Source organism: Castor canadensis, chromosome 4 (assembly GCF_047511655.1).
Source record: "Castor canadensis chromosome 4, mCasCan1.hap1v2, whole genome shotgun sequence".
NCBI classification, from domain to species: domain Eukaryota; kingdom Metazoa; phylum Chordata; class Mammalia; order Rodentia; family Castoridae; genus Castor; species Castor canadensis.
The window spans coordinates 142334612-142348815 of record NC_133389.1 but is presented as its reverse complement, the minus strand read 5'-3'; the positions used below and the strand labels follow the sequence as shown (position 1 = coordinate 142348815).

The window sequence follows — 14204 nt, the reverse complement described above, 5'->3', positions numbered from 1 at the left end:
ATATTTAAAGGTATTAGGCTCGTGTCTTTTTTCACTCCATTTTGCAAGCTTCCTGTAATGTTTTTAAAATGATTCTCTAATACAAAGTATCCAAAAGAGAGTTCTAATAATCACCTACTCTGTGAATGGCTTGGTTTGAGGACAAATGGGAAGTTCACTATAGAAGTCCTATGTCGCCTCAGCTGCCATTCCACCTCCCCGTTGCAATCCCAGCACAAATTCCTACAAAATAAAATTAAATAACCTTGTAGCCTTCAGCATGAGATCCTCAAAATGACTATTTCAAGAAATCTCAACTAGACATATAAACAATCACACAACTACAGAACTGGACTCCCAACATGGGCTATGGTGCCTAACTGCTCAAGGAGGAAAAGATCACTGTGCACACAGGCTGGTGCTGAGAGCAATGGTGCAGCCAGGCTGCATTCCGGACAGGGTGAAGCTGACTGCATGTACATCAAAGGTCTGATGGTCCGCTGACCGCCATGAGGAAGGGGCATTTTCTCTGTTGGAGCAGCAGGAACAGCAGGGAAGTTGCCAGATATTATGTCCAGAGCCCATGAGATACAAAGCAGGTCACCTCTAAGAGCACAAAATGGTACTCGTTCCCTTTAACATTTTACCTATCTCTTTGTGTTTGTTTCATAAATTGGCAACAAATGCCAAGTATTAAGATTGAGTTGACAGTTTTACTACTATTTCCTCAACACCATGCCCTACCCTTGGCATGCTTAGGCTTAGCCCTGACAACTTTATCTCATCCCTGGTATCAGTGTGCATGAAATGAATCTCCAAGGTCATGCCAACTGCTATGTACTTTAAGATAAAACCCAACAAGCAGCCAGTACAGACCTTCCTACTCAAAAGGGGTATATATCATTTCCAATTTTAAAGAATTCCTATGATAGCCAGACAATGTATCTTACATCTGTAATCCTAGTTACTTCTAAATTGGCAGGATTGAGGTTTGAGGCCAGCTCAGGCAAAAAGTTCAGGAGACCCCATCTCAACCAATCAAAAGCTGGGCATGGTGGCACACACTTTTCATCTCAGCTATATGGGAAGCGTAAACAGGAGGGTCATGGTCCAGGCCAGCCAAGACATAAACACAAGACTCTATGTGAAAAACAACTAAAACAGCAAAAAGGACTGGGTTCAAGAAGTAGAGTGTCTGCCTAGCAAGTGCCAGGCCCCAAGTTCAAATCCCACACCGCCATAACCAAAAAATTTCTACGATAAATTCTTTTGAAAAATACTAAATCCTAGTTATGCTCATTCTGTAAATCCAGATTTTATTGTAATTGTACTGGCTGGCCTTAAAGCAGAAAAAGAACTATAATAAATACAAATGTTACATTCTAATTAGACATCTGCATTTAAGAGATGAAAAACATTACAAGTTATGAATAAGGTATGTCAAGACCATTGATTTAAATAGCCTCAACTTAACTCTGCATTCTCACTGAAATTAGCGATATTTCTCAACACTGCAATCACACCTTTGAAATCTGTGTCAGGATTACTCTGAGACACTTACAGAACACCACCCCTTAAGAATAAATTCCGACAGATAAACAATACAGAAAAGTCCATTTCTCCTCTCACAGTTATACAAGACAGGGAGTATGAAAGGAAGGTTAGAGCTCAATGAACTCTTCCTGGAAGTAATTAAATCAATAAAGTTTTGAGGAAATTTGTCAGATTTGGCACAGTTTTTTAATAAAAATATATTTTGGTAATTTTCCAGAATTCCGTTCTTCCAGTTTGGAAAAATTTTAAAGTCCTGATATACACCAAGATGGTGGCAACACAGATAACCCTAAGCAAAACAGGCCACGAGAAAAAATGTAACATCACACCCCTCTATCTTCCCCTCCCTTTCAGACTCCAGTCCTTCAAGATTCTAGGTGCTTCTTAATGAGTGTGCGTAGTTAATGAGTGTGTAAGCTAATGATTAATTCTAGGTATAAGCAAATAAAAGGCAATGCAATTTGGATTTGAAGGTGAAAGGCTACAGATCTATTTTTACTATTCGAAGTAAGAAATCAAAATTACTCTGTTTTAAATTGAAGAAATGTTTGTGTTTCTTCGTGACAGCAAGAAAAAAGATGGGGAATCATCAGGAGCCATTTTCAAGGGGGAGGAGGAGTATAAGAGACTCAAAGAAGGGAGCTAACAGATGGCAGGAGCCCATTAAGGAAGAAACAAAAAGGGAAAACAATGACGGCACAAGAAGCCTTCTAAGACGGAGGGGTTTTGCAAGGAACAACATCCCCATCTGCCAACTTTTGGGGATCCCTCTGCTATGATTTTTCAAAGGGGAAAGCAGTCCACCAGTGACCATCATCAGAGCTGGGGCCCCAGGCTTTCCATCCGCTTCTGCCCTCCTTAGCAAACCACCTGGGCAACTGCCAACCTGCCCTTTCCTGTTCATACAGCTCTACTATGTTATTAGTAATACTTAAGTCACAGACCGCATTGCAAACAATTCAAAAACTAAAAGAGGTAATAGTAAAAGTGTCCTCAACTGAGTACCCAACACAGTCACTGTTAACATCTTGGGGGGGGGTCTATGCCACCTTTCTTCTTACGTATTTGTCCAAGGAGTAGCTGGATGCCCTCACCAATCATAAGTTACATTCAGTGCTTAGATTCAAACAGATTTGAGTGTCGGCTTGAGGAGGGGGAACCCCAGGAATCTGCTCTTGGGAAATACTAAGTAGTAAGTAACTCAGTGCTGACACTGTTCCAGGAGCTGTGTCACGCATTCCATCCTTACTACACCCCAGAAAAGAAGGCTCTATTGTTACCCACAACTAGCAGGTAAGAAAACGGAGACAGACGTGAATTAAGCCACAAACCCAAGCACACAGGCTACCAATGATAAGTAAAAAGGTCAAGTTTCAAAACCAGTACTTTCACCAGTGCGCCACACCACTTCTCACAAAACAGAAGTCATCTCAAGGTAAGGCTCGGCTGCACTGGCCTCAGATGCAAACCCTCGGTGACCAAAGAGAGCAGCAATTGCAGGCAGAACAAGGTATGTGTAACGGGACAGGACCTAGGCCCATCCTCTCTCCCCAACCCCAAGCTCACACAGTGTGTTTGGAGAATGTGGGGGAGGCAGGAAAAGGGGAGAGGGCTGAGACTCAGGAACAGTATTAGTGGGCCTGCTTCACACCCCTGCCAGGGAAAGGTAGACCTGACCTCCAACGTTTGTGTCCAACAGAGGCTGGTGCTCAGTGGCAATAACAAGGGCAGTAAGGATGACCTTCAACTCACAACAGGGTTATGTCCCGACAAGCCCATCAAAAATGGAGGATGTCGTTAAAGCTGGGAATGCACAGACTACCCCAGCGCAGAGAACCTTGCAGTGTGCCACACAGGACTGTGGGGTTTCCTGTCTACCCTGGTGTTGCAGCCACTGATGGGAGTTGCGGCCCATTGTCACCGCCAGACTGATATAGCCTGGGAAAAGAACAAAGTGAAAAATTCCAAATACACATTCTAGTGAACACTTACAGCTTTCACACCATCCTAAAGTCAAACAATCCGAAAGGCAGATCATGCGAGACTGTCTGAACTCAAAGTGGGGGGGCAGCAGGAATCTGCAGGGAATCCCTTCAAGCCTCACCACGGAAGCAGTTCTCCCTTAATTCTGGCAATTTCACTTGGGTACGTAGAGCACACTGACCAAAAGTATCCCAAGCTGTCACAACTTGGGCACTTTTAAATACCCTAGTATGACGACTGACTAAGAAGTCCTAACTTGGCTGCTGTCAGTCTCCCACTCAGAGTGCCACCATGGAGCTCTGGGAGCGTCTCTTTCACTGTCTAGAAGGCTCTTCCAACCCGCTCGTCTCACCCTCAGGTAGTGTGAACATCCACTTTCCCAATCTACATTTCCTGCTTCCCATCCTTCCTTCTCTAGCCCCGATCCTTTTCCTCCACAGCAACTATCCTGGTTCATAACTGTATATACTGATCCACGCTCATCTGCACTCCAGGACAGCTCTCTTCACCACTAAAGACTGCATCTGGTACAGTGCCTGATGCAAGAACCCAAATACTACTATATGTAAAATATACATATAATTTTAAAATTAAAGTGATTTGTGACATTTCCAATATAGGCTTAATTTTGTTCTCTATTGAGAAGTCATCTGACTTCAGGCTCCCACAGCAAACACAGGTTTAGATGTGAACTTAATCAATCAAAAACCATCTATGGTCTGATGTGATGGGGCACACCTATAACTCCAGGTCTCTACTTACAAGGCAGAGACAGGAGGATCACAGTGTGAGGACAGCCTGGGCAAAAGTCAGTGAGAATCTATCTCAAAAACAAGCCAGGCATGGTAGTGTATACCTATAATCCCAGCTACTGGGGAGACACAGAGGTCAGAGGATCTCAGTCTGAGGCCAGCCTGGGCAAAGTTAGGATGATACCCTATTTGAAAAACAAAGTAAAAACTAAAGGAATGGGGGTATGGCTCAAGCGGCAGAGCACCAGTCTAGCAAAAGTGAAGCCCTGAGTTCAATCCCCAACACTGGAAAAAAAAAAAAAAAAAAAAAAACCCACTATGAACAAATACAAAATCAATTCCTTTCCATCTCAGAAATGCCAGTCAGAAATGTCCTAACAACTCCATTCTTGAGGAACACAAAAACCCTAAAGCACCTTGGCACAAATCTAACAAAAGAGTTGTTATGTGAAAGAGTTTTACACATAAAACTAGATATTAAATTTCATTGAAGGACATAACAAGAGTTTTATCAGGTTTGTGGATGGGAGGCCATGAAACCAAAAAGATGTACATTCTCCCTCTATTCCTATTCAAGTGCATGCAATTCCAGTAGCACAGAACCTGGGGATGGTGGGGACACTCAGCCACACAGCTGGAGAGCATAAGGACACAGCACCCTGTGTGGAGGGAGAGAGGAGAGGAACAAGGCCATGAAACAGACACTGGCAGACATGGAAAACGGCCTTTGGATGAGTCCCAATAATTTCACTATGATAGATATGTAATGTTATTTTTGGTATTTTATTGTTTCAAATACTTGCTCCTTTTTTAAGTTGCCAAACAGTAAGCACTATGAGCTCACTAGAGCAAGAACACCATGGGCTCATCTAGGGAAACTGCGAGGAAAAGGGGAGCAAAGACACTGTCAGAGCCGGTCATGGTGGTGCTGCTTATAATCTAAGCGTGGATTACTTGGGAGGTGAAAGCAGAGGTCTAAGTTCGGCCCATGCAAAAGCATAAGACCCTAGGTGGAAAACAAACGAAAAGCAAAGGGACTGAGGGTACAGCTCACATGATAGAAAGGGTCAGGTTCTAAATTCAATCCCCAGTATTGCAAAAAATAAAATAAAATAAGATGTGTTGGGTATGATGGGTAGAGAGAGGCTTCCAGGGAAAAGGAAAGGTCCAGAATAGTAAGGTATAAAAAGCATTCCAGTTGAGAGTGAACTAAGTACGGCTCACACAGGATAAAACTGGCATAGAAAGCCAGGCAGTAACGGATCTAAAAACGGTTCCATGAAGTGACAACAGCGGTGTTCTCACTAAAGAGAGGCAGTGGTACGCCAGCAGGAATGTGTGGATTCTGAACCTCCTTGGAAATTCACAGTGCACAGCTACAAACAAAAGCCGTGCGAAGTCACTGTGCAAGGAGACATACTTCAAATGCTGTTTAACTCAACATGGACTTGACCAAGGGATCCTTTTCTACATAACTTCCTGGGTTTTATTTTTTTCTACTTTTCATGGAACAACCTACTCTGGGGGATACTATACTCCCAGCCTTTTAAAGGTCTGAACAGAACAGGGCCTAGGGTTTGAATGGAAGAGAGAACAAGCCAAACATAGGGTGACAGGAGGGATGGAAGGGTCACGGACAATGGAGAAGTAGGCAGAGCTCCTGGAGTTCAAGGTCAAGATGATAAGCATGCTACCAGCAAAAGCAGTGAAGTCAACCACTAGGTAAAGGTACTAAGTATGGCTTTAGATGGGTCTGGCAGACAGTGAGACAGTCCCCCAGAGGAAACCTGAGCGAGAAGTTAAGAGAGGCTGGTAAAGTGGCTCAAGTGATAGAGCACCCACCGAGCAAGCACAAAGTGCATAGGTTCAAACCCTAGTACCACCAAAAACGAAAGTTAAAAGACTTGGGGTCAAGTTCCTAGATCTGACCCCAGTAACTTTATGAGCTTAAGCACGTCTCAAGTACCATGAAGAGGTTACAGTAGTGAAAGTTAGGCCCCTTTCAACTTGTAATATTTCATCATTCTAAAGCTTGGGGATTTGGAATCTAAATACCAACTTAATCAAGCTCTGTCTTTAAAAAGGTGAGACATATATAGATTATAGCATAAACTAAATTCAAGATGAAGACTTAAATACACCCATGAGAGGGTTTATAAGAGATTATGCAACTATGGATAGCTCATTATGGAACTACAAATGTTCACTTATCAAGCTGTCACCTAAGAGCTAAACTCAGCTTCCAGTCTCACAGAATACTATAGCAAGTAAACCCAATTATGACCCAGTGTGGCAATGGGCAGACATTTATGCATCCCTCTCAACTCCCTGAAGTGGAGAGGATTTCAGGCAAGTGGAAGTCGATGGTGAGGGGACCACAGACATCACTAGCCATGCTTGGCATAAGCCCAATGTTTATGAAAATGAAGTGATCCCAACAGGTGGTTAGGCTGTGGCTCTAAAATGAAAAATCAGCAGTAGTCCCTGTGAAGCACTTGCAAGAGAAAAAAATGATCTGCTAGGAGCCAAGCAGATCTACAACCTGAACACTGCAAACAGCACTGCAGGGCCTAACAACAGAGAATTTAAAGGCATGCAGCGTTGAGTGAAGGAGCAAAGCTGTACACCAGAAAACCTAAGAGGAACCAGTGGGGATCTTGCAATCCAAGGTTCTTGTGGGGGGAAGAATATTTTTAATTTTTGTTGTAATGTTTGAACATGCTTTTATGAAACCGATGAAAAGGAGTAGGCACATGATATACAAATATACTATCAGAAAGCCAATGCCTAATAATCTGTTCCATTGTCTCTTCAATTAAGTTTTCTAAAAACTTTATTTTAAAATTTTGAATTCTTAGGGTAGACATGATGCACGTCTGTAATCTCAGCACTCAGAAGATCAAGGCAGAAGGAGCACAATGGCTACCTACCAAGACCTTGTCTCAAAAAAAGATATTCAGCCAGGCACCAGTGGCTTGCACCTGACCTCCTAGCTACTAAGGAGATCAGGAGGATCAAGGTTCGAAGCCAGCCCTGGCAAATAGTTCCAGAGATCCTATTTTGAAAATACTTAACACAAAAAAAGGGCTGGCAGAGAGGCTCAAGTGGTAGAGCGCATGCCTAGCAAGTGTGAGGCCCTGAGGGTTTTTTTTTCCCAAGGTTAGGGAATGAACCCAGGGCCATGATGATACATGCTAGGTAAGAGCATGAATTTTCTTTTATTAACGCAAATGAATTGTGCATATTAATGGGAATCTGTGTGATATTTGCAAGCATGCATATAATAGTCATTGATCAAATCCAGCCACCCAAACCCTTTTTTTAAAAAACAAGTTTAAAAGCTTAAAAAACTAAATGGCATTTTCATGTAAACAGGTAAGTTGGGCCACACATGCGCTCTCAGAGCACCTGGAATCTGTATAGGGTTGGACAGAAAGTACCTGGAAGGCAGAATTTGGTACTGGGCTACCAAGGACAGACAGACACCAAGCACAGCGTTTCCAGAAGCACAGTGTTGCTTATCTGGTAAGTGAAGGAAGAATGTCACTTTTCTCCTTTCTGCAGATGTTACTAAAACCACTTCTCTTGGAAGACAATGACCTCCATACCAACTTTCCTCTTCTCCATCTTGTCACCAGCTGCTCTGGGCTCCGGCTCCATGTTGACACTGATCCACATGCAGCCTCGAGCTCACCCGAATGCCCACAGCACACTACCCACACTGCTCACAGGTGACCAGAGACCAGATGAACTCCCTGAAAACGCCCTGGATCTAACCACAGAAAGACATCGGACTCCAGACAGGTGTGGTTCATTTGCAGGAAGAGAATGACAGGGCTAAGAAGCCAAGCACAAGACCCAGAAAAGAAGAAAATGAGAAGCAACTGAACCCATTCTTCCAGCTGTCAACCAGCCAATAACAAACACATATAGGAACCCTGATGACAGGTGACAAAGGGAACAAGCCAGGGAGGAGAGAGACTCTCTCCCAGGTGGATGCTCCCTCTAATTTCTTAAAATTAACACCTTAGAACAAGGCACCAGTGGCTTACACCTATAATTCCAGCTACTTGGGAGGCAGAGATTGAAGGGTCACAGTTCTAACCTAGGCAAGAACTGGGTGAGGTGGTGTGAGTCTATAAACCCAGCTACTATGAGGGATGCAGATGTAAGAGGACCAAGGTCTGAGGTCCCAGGCAAAAACATGTGACCCTATCTGAAAAATAACTAAAATGTAAAGGGCTAGGGTTGTGGCTCAAGTGTCAAGTGAAGGCCTTGAGTTCAAACTCCAGTACCAAACACACACACACACATACACACTCCCCAAAACTAATTCCAGAAGTGGTATTACACACCTATAATCCCAACACTCAGACTGAGGCAGGAGGATAGAGAGTTCAAGGCCAACCTAGGCTACACAGCGAAAACCTGTCTCAATAAACGAACACAGTTTAGTTTAAATTAAAAAACAAAAGTGGTCAGAACGGCACAGTACACTTGACCTTCTGATGGCAGAGTTCTAGAAAGCGGGTAGGCTACGCCTCTGAGCAAGTGACTCAAACCATCACCTACAGATACCTCCCACTAAAGGAAAGTGCTGAGGGTTAAATGAATCTGTCTACAGAAAGCCCCAACTGAGCCTGACACAAAGCAAGCACCCATTATTCGCTCAACAACTCAACAAAAGCATGAATGTCACATAACAGGATAGAAAGGACTCATTCTTAGAGGACATGGCATTTCTGATTCACAAGGGCCTTTAAAATGCAAATCTGCCTGAGGTGGGGGCAAAGTCACAGCCAGATGAACAGAGGAGGAGGAGGAATGCTGGCAGGTGTTCAGGGTGCCACGGACCTCCCATCCACAGGAGCAGTTCCTCCAACCTTCTCCCATGAATGGTACTCAATACATGACTTTCTGAACCTCAGGGTCCTGAACCTGAACCCTTGCACATCATCCCAAAATAAAGGAAATCAAACCCAGGCCAGGGAGGGAGCTGGCACCTGGCCTCAGTTTCCTTCTGCTCTCCTGCTTCTGTTTGTTCTCAGCTTTTGTCTCGGCAGCACATGTTGCCTTGGCCTTGGATGCCACAGCTGTCACAGTCATTTTCTTCATTTTGCCAACATCCACTCTCTGGGCACACCCCTATGCCCTGCCACACGTCTTTGGGAACACCATGGATTTCCTTCATTGCTTCTGAAAGGCGTCTAACACACTGCCTCACATCAACTGTGCACTTAATAAAACATCAACTGATGAAGATGGTACACAAAGGTACTGAAAGGTGCCCTACAGAAGGCTGTAGAGTGCAACACACAGCTCACCCTTCCTCCTCCAACATACATGCTGCTTCTCACCTGGGAGAACTCAGCACACCCCCGCATGGCTGCCAGCCCTTGAAAGGTGAACTTCAAAATACCCAGTGGAGAACAAAGTCAATACCACCTATGTCATCAATCTTAAAGACTCCAAATGGTGTCCTAGCTTGAAATAATTAAACAGGGAAAGGCAAAACTTTCAGTCTCCAAATTCTTATCTTAGCAATAAGAAAAAAAACCACCAATACTGACTTTTGCACTTGCCCAGGAGCGCTGTGAAAAATCCATAAACAATTCATAATGCCTGGTGGAAAACTCCACCTGCTCTGTCCTTGGTGGTCACTCCTGGGTCAAGGGCTGGTACCTCTGCCCAGCACTGCCCTCCATTCCACCCAAGGATGCAGGGCTCCTTTGTTCCCTTTTTATACCATGGCCTAAACTAGTTCACTTCCCTGTGGGGAAGGGCTGAGCACAGAAGTCATGTGGAATGTGTGTTCCCACAGAGCTCAGAAATGTGATGATCTCAGAGGATACTGTAAAGCAGACCCCTGATGCTTCCCTGAGGAAGACTCCTCTGCAAAAGGCTACTGCGCAGACAAGGAGCATATGCTGGGAAAATTCATAGCCAGCTGCTGCCTGTGTTTCCAATTCTGACACCACCCTTCCTTTTCACTTTGCAGCCCTTCCCTCCTTATGTCTCCCCTAGACACTCAGGCACTGGCTCTCAGATGAAGAGCAAAGGGCACTGTTCTGTTCAAGGCTGTAAAACAAACAGAACTGAGATGAATTTCAGTAAATGCAAAATGCTTGAACACTATGTAAGATCAACTTCCATTCTACTCCTTTTAACTGTGTGGAAAAAGAGAACTTATTTTTAAATGCTGGCAACCTAACTTTTTAAAAATAAAGTTCATTCACTTCAAACTTATTCAAGCCAGGCATGGTGGTGCATACCTATAATCCCAGCACTCAGGCCATCCTGTGCTAAATAAGCAGAACCTGTCTCAAAAATAAACAAGCAGTCTAGAGGCAAAGCTCAAGTGGTAAAGCGCCTGCTTAGCAAGTATGAGAGGCCTGGAGTTCAGTTCAAACTCCAGTACTGCCAAAAAAAAAAAAAAACGAAAAAGCATAAGGATCATGGTTCAAGGCCAGTCTGGGCGAATAGGACAGGAGAGTCCATTTCCAAATTAACCAGAACAAAATGGACTGGAGGTGTGGCACAAGTGGTACAGAACCTGCTTTACTAATAAGAAGCAGAGTTCAAACCCCATTCCCACAAAAAAAAGGCCAGACTCTCGTCTGGCTTTGTTAAAAATAAATATACAAGCAAAAAAAGTGCTTTGAACAATAGTTTTAAGAGTTGTGATGTCACTAATCTGGCCTTCCAAACCTATCTCCCAGTGGCTTTTAGGCCATCAATTATAGTACACATGAAAATGATTTGAAATCTACAAAGAGTTAATCAGCCACATATTCACATTGTTGTTATTCCTATTATTAAAAGATCTTTACAGAATACACCTAAAGAGTACCCATTTTGGAATCAAGATTTCAAGTTCTATCTCCACCACTATTACCTCAAGGACAGTATCAGAGGCACTGGACTTAACTCCTGAAATGAAGATAACACCCTCATAATCCACCATTAGTATAATCATGTATGTAGAAAGGTTAGCACCTAATAAATACTCACTAAATGGTAACTATAATTATTCTTAGCCAAATGTCCAGCTACTGAAAACAGTGGAACTGAGGTGGAAGAGAGAACTCCCCCACAGGAGGACCAATACTAAAAACGCTGCTACAACAAGCTGAGGACACTGAGGTTCCCTTCTTAGCCAAACACCCCACTACCTCCCCCAAGGATGCAAGACCATCCCTGTGCTTTGCATAGTATGCAGCCCACGGGGAAGTCAGTCTCCAACTCCAGGCTTGACAAAGTGGTGATTCATCCCTGGAGGGGTGCAGCCCTTGGTCAGCCTTATCACACACAATCAGGCATCCATTGGGACTGCCAGAGGCCAGAAATCAGCTGTTTAAGGATTCCCCTATCAGCAGCAGAAAGTTCTTACCCTGGGCATTTTGTTAAACCACAGACCCATGAGCACCGGACTAAGCTGAATTTTACCCACAACTCACAGTGTAGATGTGACAATGGTAAGACAACAGAAACAAAAGAGTCCCTCTGTCAGCTGCCTGTGGCACAGTGTTTTGCCAGGCAGTGTGTTAGCTATAATGACAAACAGCTTGATGGTTGGACACCAGCCCACTTCCACTTCACATCATAATGGCTCCTGAGGACAAGTCCCATGCTTTTCAGTCTGGCCTGAAAGTCTGACCACATCCCCCACCAAAAAAGACAAACCCTCAGCAGTGTCTTGTGCAGCTCTTTTCCATTACCACTCAGTGGGCAGGAGACATTTTTTTCCCCCGAGTAAGCTCCCAATTGGCCTTGTAAGGCAAGGCGGAGTCTTTCAAACTTGGTTCCTCTAAACTGGCCAAAGTAGCAGCTTCACAGTTGTTCACCTGGGCTTGTCCTTCCCAGCCCTGTCTGCAGCCAGACTACTATCACTGACGGTCTCCTAAGTTATCAGCACAGTAATTCTAACCTTCAGTCAGACTTTGGGATCCTTCCACTAGGGTCCCATAGGCACAACTATGAATGCCTTGGAAATGTCAGCCTCCTCTCAACACAGCTTTGCTGGGAATACCCCATTCAAAAACACACAATCCCCATGTTCCCTCCCCACGGCAGCCAATCCTTCTGGATTCTCGATCCCAATCTAGGAACGGGTCACTTAACAAACGACAGACAGATAGCATTTAATTCTACCTCCCTCTTAGACACATCTCATTCACCGTAATGCAAACTGTTCTTTCTTATTCCAGATGGTCACACGGGCCGAGTGAAAGCCAGGGTCCCCAGCTCAAAATCCAAAGCTTGTGTGGTGTGTTCTCTGGAACTAACTTAAAAGGGTTATTCAATTCAGCTTACATCATCTGATCCACTTATTTAGCAATGTCTAATTTCCTGGTGATTTCCCCCGCCCCAGCATTCTCGGAGAATTGTTATACTATACTGTAAAACAATGGAGAAAACTATTTTATGTCAAAATTGATTACATAAAATGTGTCTGCTACCTAGCTTAGTCAATATCCACTAGACTCACACAGAGACCCCAAGGGGCACCTACCCACAAACACCCTGATTCATAGGAAAATTTTTTTTAAAATCTTCCAAAACAAAAACCTTTCTCCCATTGTAACTAAACGAGATTTGCTTTCAGCGAAATAACTGCGAGCGCTGAGAACTCAAGAGGCACACAACTTGTTGCAACAATCAGTGCTCGGCCGCAGCCTGAACAAAGCGCTACAAATAAGCTCCAGAAAGCCACAGGGCCCCCGGAACAAAATGTGTGTTTGTGATTACACTCAGCAACGCTCACTCAGCAGCCCCTCTCCAGCCCAGCACCCTCCAGGGCTCCCGTTCTCAATCTGGTTTCCATTCCAGCCCCGCCCCCTTCCCTTCCCTTCCCTCTGTGGGACCGAGAATCAAACCCATCCCGGGCAGGAAACCGGACCAAAGCAGCCCCCCTCCGCGGTAGCCAAACAAAGGAGCTGCGCGCAGCTGCACGCGCGGGGAGCCCCGTCGGGTCCTGGGCCCCTTCCTCCTGCTGCTGCCGCCGGTGCACGCCGCACCTGAACCCCGCTCCCCTGGACGCCCCATTGTTCTCCCTCCGCTCAGCTTCCCAGAGGAAGCCACACGGTGTCCCCTCCATTGAGCCTGGGGCCAGGAAACAGCTGTGGACCAGAGGGATGAAGGAGGTATGGGTGGGCGCGAGGGAAACTGGCTTCTCTCAGTCTCCAGGTACCGAGGGGCCGAGGCAAAGTAAGAGCAACTTAGTTTCCAAGCCTCCCTCCCTCCGTCCCGCCCGCGCCTCCAAAGCCACTTCAGAGTAGCGACCACCCGGGGCGACCCACAGAGCGCGTGCCCAGGTTGTCGCGCAACGCCGCCCGGCTCAGGGAGCTGCGGAACCCGCTGCCCCGCGCAGGGCCGGGACACCGCGGCCACAAAGGCGCGGGCCGGGCCGAGCGGGAAGAGGGGGACGGGGCACAGGGAGGGGGGACAGGGCACAGGGAGAGCGGCCGCGCTACCTTGCCCGGCGGCCACCCCGCCTTCGCGTCGGTCGTTCTCGCTGTCCCGCGGCCTCCGAAGTGCGGGGCTCTTGGCGGCTGCTGGCCTGGGCAGGCTGTCACGCGCGGCGACTCGGGTCTGCGCACCCCTGGCTCCCGCACCACCTCCGCGCCCGGCCGAGGCTCCGTGCACGCCGGGCGGAGAGAGCGTGGCGGCGGCGAAGGCGCGGCCACTCCCCTCTGCCGCGGGCGGAGGGCCGGCCGAGGGGCGGGGGCGGCGACCTCGCAGCCTGGGATTCGCCCCTCGGCGCACGCAGCACGGGAGCCGCCTTCCCCGAGCCTCTCACCTCCGGCCGCGCAGGGGCCCGCACAGCCGGCCGCACAGCGCCCCCGGGTGAGCGCGGGCCGCGCGCGCGGACCCCGAGGGGACGTGGGAGGAAGATCGAGCCCGCGCTGCGGGAGCCGTCCTCTTTGACCCTGGTCG

General features: G+C 46.3%; 1 protein-coding gene across 3 annotated transcripts in view; it reads right to left on the bottom strand.

The window, feature by feature from the left end:
* The window catches only part of Myo1b (myosin IB), a 162149-nt gene extending 148212 nt beyond the window's left edge, over positions 1-13937 (bottom strand). For 2 of the 3 annotated variants that reach the window (XM_020158154.2, XM_020158150.2), the window contains exon 1: positions 13742-13937. The gene's annotated coding sequence lies outside the window, so the exon portion shown is untranslated. The remainder of the gene's footprint in view (positions 1-13741) is intronic. The other variant, XM_074071297.1, reaches the window with a different exon arrangement.
* Between the last annotated feature and the right edge of the window lie 267 nt (positions 13938-14204).